At 37.6% G+C, this 7,653-nt stretch overlaps 1 non-coding gene across 1 annotated transcript; it reads left to right on the forward strand.

Moving 5' to 3' along the window:
• The first annotated feature begins 876 nt into the window (after nucleotides 1-876).
• LOC141715436 (small nucleolar RNA R71) lies at nucleotides 877-980 on the forward strand. Its single transcript, XR_012572200.1, has one exon. It is a non-coding gene; the product is annotated as a small nucleolar RNA R71 (small nucleolar RNA).
• The last annotated feature ends 6,673 nt before the right edge of the window (nucleotides 981-7,653 follow it).

The raw sequence follows: 7,653 nt of genomic DNA on the forward strand, positions 1-7,653 counted from the left end.
GTTCCACTTCTTCATCCTGCTACTCTACTTCTTTCTCAGCCCCAGCTTGCTACTCTACTTCTTTCTCAGCCCCAGCTTCTTTAGTCAATTCTTGAGTTTGTTCGGGATTTGCCACCTTTCCAGACCTTAAAGTGATTGCCTTTACCTGCTACTTAGCTTCCCTCTTTCCTGGCACTTCGGTGTCACTAGGTAGTGTACTAGGCTGACGATTTAGAAAGGCATTGATAATTTGCCCAATTTGATTTTCCAAGGTCTTTATAGAAAGAGCTTGACTCTTGTACATAAGCTTCAACTCCTCTAATTCAGATTTTTCATTGGCTTGTTGTAGCTGGAGTTGCTGTCTAGGTGCATACTGTGGTTGCTGAACCAAGGGGGTTGTACAACTTAGCTGGATATTGCTGATAAGGCTGTTAGACCGCATTCTGAGTGTTGCTCCAGCAGAAATTAGGATGATTGCGGTTGTTGGGATGATAGGTGGTTGGCGCTGGTTGCTGCGATCACTAGAAGTTGCTCACAAACTGAGCTGATTCACTAGAAATTGCACACTGATCAGTTTCATGGGCACCAGCACAAAGCACGCAGACAATAGCGATTTGATTAACTCCATAATTAGCCAAAGTATCCACCTTCATCGTCAAAGCCTTAAGTTGGGCAGCAATAGCAATTGCTGCGTCCAACTCCAGAATTCCTGCGACATTTCCCCGAGTCAGCCTCTGGGAAGGATTCTGGTACCCATTAGCAGCCATCAGTTCAATAAGTTCATAAGCTTCGTCGTAGCTCTTAGCCCACAAGGCTCTTCCTGATGCTGTATCAAGCATGGGTCTAGAAGTAGCACCCAATCCATTGTAGAAATATTTGATAATCATCCAATCAGGCATGCCATGGTGTGGGCACTTCCTTATCTCCTTATATCGATCCCAAGCCTCACATAGAGATTCTCCTATTTGCTGAGCAAATTGGGTAAGAGTATTCCTGATTGCAGCAGTCTTCGCCATGGGGAAGAATTTAGTTAGAAACTTTTGCGCAAGATCCTCCCAAGTAGTGATAGATCCTACTGGCAGAGAGTGTAACCATCACTTAACCTTGTCCCTCAGAGAGAATGGGAAGAGGCGTAGCTTGATAGCATCTTCAGTCACATCATAGAACTTAAAAGGTTCACAGATCTCCATGAAATCCCTGATGTGCATGTTGGGGTCTTTAGTAGGATTACCCCCAAATTGAACTGAGTTCTGTATCATTTGAATCATACTTGACTTGATCTCAAAATTTTTAGCCCTGATGGCTGGTCTGATGATGCTTGACTGAATGTCATTAATCTTAGGCTGAGAATAGTCTATCAAAGCCTTAGGATTTTCCGCTTGATCACCCATCTCTACTAAAGCCTTGGTTTTTTAACTTTCTCTTCTTCTTCTACCTTCTTTTCTTCCTCGAAAACTTCCTTACGAACTACCACAATTTCTTCCTCGGCTTTATCCAGTGTTCACTTACGAGTACGTGAACGTGTATGCATACACCCTCACTAGAGTACCTGAAATAAGACAAGGAAACAGATAAGTAACAATGTCCGAGTTAATGAACTTTAACGACCACTGATGGGAAAGCACATAAACTATAAATTAACACTGCAGTCCCCGACAGCGGCGCCAAAAACTTGTTAGTCGCTAAACACGCAAGTATACGAGTTCGCAAGTAGTATAGAATCTTTTCTAGTTCATTCCCATAGATACTGTATTGTTTAACTAATTAATTCACGCACTTAAGCAACAATGTAGGGTTATTATTCAATGCTAAGACTATAACAAATTGAGGTTGTTTATAACTAAGAATTAAAGTAACAATTATAACTACGAGAATAAAATAATTTAAATTAATATATATAACAAATATGGGATTCTAACTTCATTAAATACTTCATTCAATAGACTTATTGTTCTCAACCTTAGCATGCAATGGTGATGACACTAATCAGATAACAGGAAACTGATAAACGCCAACTTTCGTTGCATGAGTACCATACTACCAGATATCCACAAAAGAGATAGAAGCTAAATAAACACCAATTATATTGAGACCTTATATGTCTATAAAATTTGACAACATAACGGTTTAAGTACAAGTTATCTATCTTGATTACACAGGGAAAGTAAGATGGTTAAAATTACCTATGCATCATGCATAACATATATATGAACCTATGCTAGCATGGCAAGTTCTAAATCCTTAAATTCACTTTCGCTTCATTAAGAATTAACACACTATCTTATAAGTTTGTGATGCTCATAAGATGAATACGCACCACCAATACTAGGATATCATACAATCACCACATAATAAGGCATCAAACAATTTAACTAAAGAAATCCATAAATAAATCCGCTAGAACCCCATGATAATGATTAGCCCATAATCAGACTCATCATCAACATGGGTTCCGATGAAAACATGATATAAAAAACGTAGCCTTTAAATCGAATAAATAAAACCAAGTATAAGACAAGAGTAAGGTTCACAAGTAAGAAAACTAGCATCCAAATACAACTTAAAACAAAGATTCACTAGTAAAAACAAGATCTTCTTCGTCTCCGTTGAATCGTGCTAATACGGTCTTCTCACGGCTCTCTTTGATATGTCTCCGGCTTAATATATATTAATATATCATTAACAATGACCTAAAGATGTTTATATAGCATCCCCATGCAGTGTAGAATTCTTTCTCTCAGAAACCAAGTAGAAACATGAATCTGTCATCCTGACACGGCGCGGCCGCGCGCTTGATCTGTGCGGGCGCGCTGGTTTTCTGTACTTCGGACGCGGCCGCACGCTTGATTAGCGCGGGCGTGCTGGGCTTCTGCCAGAAATTATTTTCTCCATTTTTCTTGCAGGCTCAAGCCGGCTTCAACGAGCTTTTATTCCAACACCACCTTGACACCAAATTAGCACCAAAATAATGCTAATTCACCTGATTACCTAAATAATGCCTGAAATGCAAAAACACTCGAAAACACGTTAAAGCACTTAACAACTTGAGCACAAATGCATCAATTCAAAGCTTATTAGAGCATAATAAAGTGTCATAAATGCCACTTAACACTGGCCTCTTGTATGAGCTAGACTATGAAATGTGTGGTCACGCTCAAATGTCGATTTGATATGATAGTCTACTCATTGATCAAGGAAACTTGGATTAAACTATGATGAGGATAACACATTACATGCATCTAGTTTTATCTATAATATTTGGTTAAAGGGATTATATTATATTGTACATGTAGGATTTTATCTATCACAGAAGCATGGTAAAACAATTTTTACGATATAAAATCCATATAAAACGCATACAGATCATGAATTAAATCGAGGGATCGTTTCTAACCTTTAAAAGCGATCCAAGAACCACGAGCGGAGGTCCCTAGCAGCTGCTCCTCAAGTGTGAAGCACTCCACCGGTATCCACCAAGAAATCGATGTAATGGAGGAGGAGGAGGTGGAGAGAATTAGGGTTTTGTCAATTTTTAGGTTGAGGCAAAAATAGGGTTTATAATAGTATATTTATAGGCAAAATTTTCAGCTGAAAATTTTCCCATAAAATATTATTATTATTAACCCTTTATTATTCTCACTAATAATTAAAACACCTTTTAATTATTAATCCTTTTTCTAAACACTTTAAAAATAATTCTCTCACTTGATTTAATTTCCAAAAATTAAATTCTTAATTAATAATATTAAGAACTTTTTCTTAATTAATTTATAATCAATTAAATCTCATTTAATCAATTATTAAATTTGCCAATTAATTTATTATTTATTTCATAAATAAATAATTATCAGCCATTATTAATTAATTCCTCCACCATTAAATCATTCTCTTTTATGGTGTGACCCTGTAGGTTCAATATTAAGCCGGTAATAGAAATAAATAATAATAAAACTATTTTATCATTATTTATATAAATTCTCTAATTCATTAAATATGATTAATTAATTAATCATATTTATTCTACATCGTGAGGGATACTTCTCAGCATATCGCGACTATCCGGATAATACGAATTCACTGATTAGAATATCAAGAACCTATTCAGTGAATAGTTACCGTACAATTAATTCCTTCTACCCTGCAATGTCATGATTAAATACAAGGCATGGAACTTGTGTCAAGCCTATCTTATTTAATCACTTGCTTTTCCATTCACTATGCTTAGTTCTATTTAATGTAAATTAGAAACTCCTTTCTAATTTCATTCACTCTGGCCAGAGATTCCTGAACTAGCATAAGTGGATCAGCATTGAACATTCTCTTCCTTCACTGGAAGGGGTAGATCCTTTATTGATCATACACTATCTTCGTGTATAAATTCCTATACCCGGTAGAGCCCTTATAATTGTCCCTGGAGACTAAGAACTAAACCAAAGCATAGTTCAGTGTACACAAGATGACTATGATGACCTCAAGTCTAAGGATACTTGTACAACTATCACTATGTGAACAACTGCTGACACATGAGTGAACTCCATCAGTTGTTCAGCAGTGCGGGTCATGTTCAGTAAACTTATTCTATAATAAGCACCTACATACTAGCTATAGTGTCACCACACAAATGTCTATGAGAACAGACATCCTTCATAATGAAGCAAGCATAGTATGTACCGATCTTTGCGGATTATTAATTACCAGTTAGTAATCCTATGACCATGAACTATTTAAGTTTAGAGTTATCATCTTTTAGGTCTCATTATTATGATCTCATCATAATCCATAAAAAGCTTTACTATAAACTGTGGTATATCTTATTTAAACACTTAAAATAGATAGAGCCCGCAATAAAAACAAAACAAGTCTTTTATTAATATCAATGAAATCAAAAACAGATTACATAAAAGTTATTCCTAAATCCTCATACATGATTGGACTTAGGACATATCTCTTTCAATCTCCCACTTGTACTAAAGCCAATCACTCTGGTATCTAATACCCATCTTGTCTTTATGACGATCAAAGTGACTTTGAGAAAGTGGCTTTCTTAAAGGGTCTGCTATGTTGTTATGTGTGTCAACTCTCTCAACATTGACATCTCCTCTTTCAACAATCTCCCTAATCAGATCAAAGTGCCGCAAGACATGTTTGGAATTTTTATGAGACCTAGGTTCCTTGGCTTGTGCTATTGCTGCGTTGTTATCACAATACAACATAATAGGCTCTTCAACTCTAGGAACAACTACCAACTCAGAAACAAATTTTCTTATCCAAACGGCTTCTTTTACAGCCTCACTTGCAGCTATATATTCTGCTTCCGCTGTGGAGTCAGCCGTTGTCGACTGTTTGGAACTCTTCCAACTTATTGCACCACCATTCAGAGTAAATACGTACCCTGACATGGATTTGCTATCACTTTCTGATTGAAAACTAGAGTCAGTATAACCCTCTATTTTCAACTCAGATTCACCACCAAAAACATGAAAAATGTCCTGAGTCCTTCGCAAGTACTTAAAGATGTTTTTCACTACTTTCCAGTGGTCTTCACCTGGATTGGACTGATATCTGCTCGTCACACTAATTGAATAAGCAACATCAGGCCTTGTACACAACATCGCGTACATGATAGATCCTATTGTTGAAGCATAAGGAATCTTACTCATACGCTCTCTTTCCTCAGGTGTCTTAGGAGGCATTTTTTCGGAAAGGGACACTCCATGGCTCATCGGTATGAGACCTCTTTTGGAGTTTTCCATGCTAAACCTTTTAAGCACTTTCTGGATGTATGTACCCTGGGTAAGACCTATCATTCTTCTAGATCTATCTCTATAGATCTTCATACCGAGAATATAGGATGCTTCTCCCAATTCCTTCATGGTGAAGTTCTTTGATAGCCATACTTTGACTGATTGTAGCATCGGTATATCATTTCCTATCAGAAGTATGTCATCTACATATAATACAAGAAATGTTACTGCGCTCCCACTAACCTTCTTGTAGACACATGGTTCATCTATGTTTTTGATAAAACCAAACTCTTTGATTGTCTCATCAAAACGGATGTTCCATCTACAAGAAGCTTGCCTTAAACCATATATGGTTCGCAGCAGCTTACACACTAGGTGTTCATTTCCCTTGGAAAGAAAACCCTCTGGCTGTGTCATATACACTTCCTCCTCAAGTTCCCCATTGAAGAAGGCCGTTTTCATGTCCATTTGCCAGATCTCATAGTCGTAGTAAGCAACAATCGCAAGCAAAATCCGAATTGATTTTAACAGGGCTACAGGCGAAAAAAGTTTCATCAAAGTCAATCCCTTGCCTTTGTTTGAATCCTTTTGCCACGAGCCTGGCCTTATAGGTCTCCACCTGGCCATCTGCTCCAATCTTTCTTTTGTATACCCACTTGCACCCAATAGGCTTAACACCTTCAGGCGCCTCAACCAGAGTCCATACTTGGTTGGTATACATAGATTCCATTTCGGATTTCATGGCACTATGCCATTTCTCTGAGTCAACACTACTCATAGCCTCATTGTAGGTCACAGGGTCGTCATCATCAATGATTGACAACTCATTGCCATTCTCAATGACAAGGCCATAATACCTCTCAGGTTGGAGAGACACTCTCCCTGTCCTACGAATGGGCTATTCCACAGAAGGTTGTTCATTTTGAACAGGTATTTATTATTAAATTATACTAACTTGACCCCGAACAAAGATCCGATCCAGGTTCAAGTATAATTCAGATTCTCACTAATACAAACTCTTTATTCAACATCTAAGACACACTAACTTTATTCAGCAACTCCTCAGACCTCATGGCCTGATACAAACTACCTCAGAGGAGCCGGGTCCAGTAGGGGCGGGAACATAGGTCGGTCTGACTGATCTTCTAGGCATCTGCGAAATATACATAACAGTTTGCAAGGGTGAGCATAATCGCTCAGCAGTACCAAAATATGAATAACAGAATAAAACAGTAATACAACAATAATAGGAATAGAGCTGTAATCATGACATTAACATTACACAACAAAATTAGAGAAAAACTGGATATCACTAACTAGCATGCTTCATTAAAACAACGTAGCAGTGTGCTGTAAAACATCAGAGTCCAATTTTAGCATACTAGTTACTCTTATAAAATCACTGTATCAATTACCCATACCCTTACGGAAAGCACCAAAACCCAATCAGATACGTAATGGATATGTGAAGACAGCTGATCAGGCTATCAACACCAGACGGCTCCAACTGCCATCTCATTTATGGCTCCAACTGCCATTTCAATTACCTGTTCCGGAACTCAGAGACTAGCTAGGTCTCTGACCTGCTGGACTAATCGGTTATACAGTGCGCGCAACCGAATTAGCCTCTTACGCCAACTCAATAGGCCTACTCTGGCCCCAACGTATCCCATATCTGATCGTTTTAATCCAGTTTTTAAAATCATCACTTTTACCTATCTCTTTTCAAAAATCAATTCTGTCACAGCACACTATTTAAATTCTCTTTCCAATTAAATCACATTTAGAGATAGGTGTTTTCAGAATTTACTTTTCCCCAAACATAATTTTAAACAACATTTTCAAATACAGGGGATACGTAACTTAAAATGTTTCTGTTCCATTACGAGAATAAAGCAATTAGCTATTCATATGCACTGAACCATAAAAT

Source organism: Apium graveolens, chromosome 3 (assembly GCF_009905375.1).
Source record: "Apium graveolens cultivar Ventura chromosome 3, ASM990537v1, whole genome shotgun sequence".
Lineage (NCBI taxonomy): Eukaryota > Viridiplantae > Streptophyta > Magnoliopsida > Apiales > Apiaceae > Apium > Apium graveolens.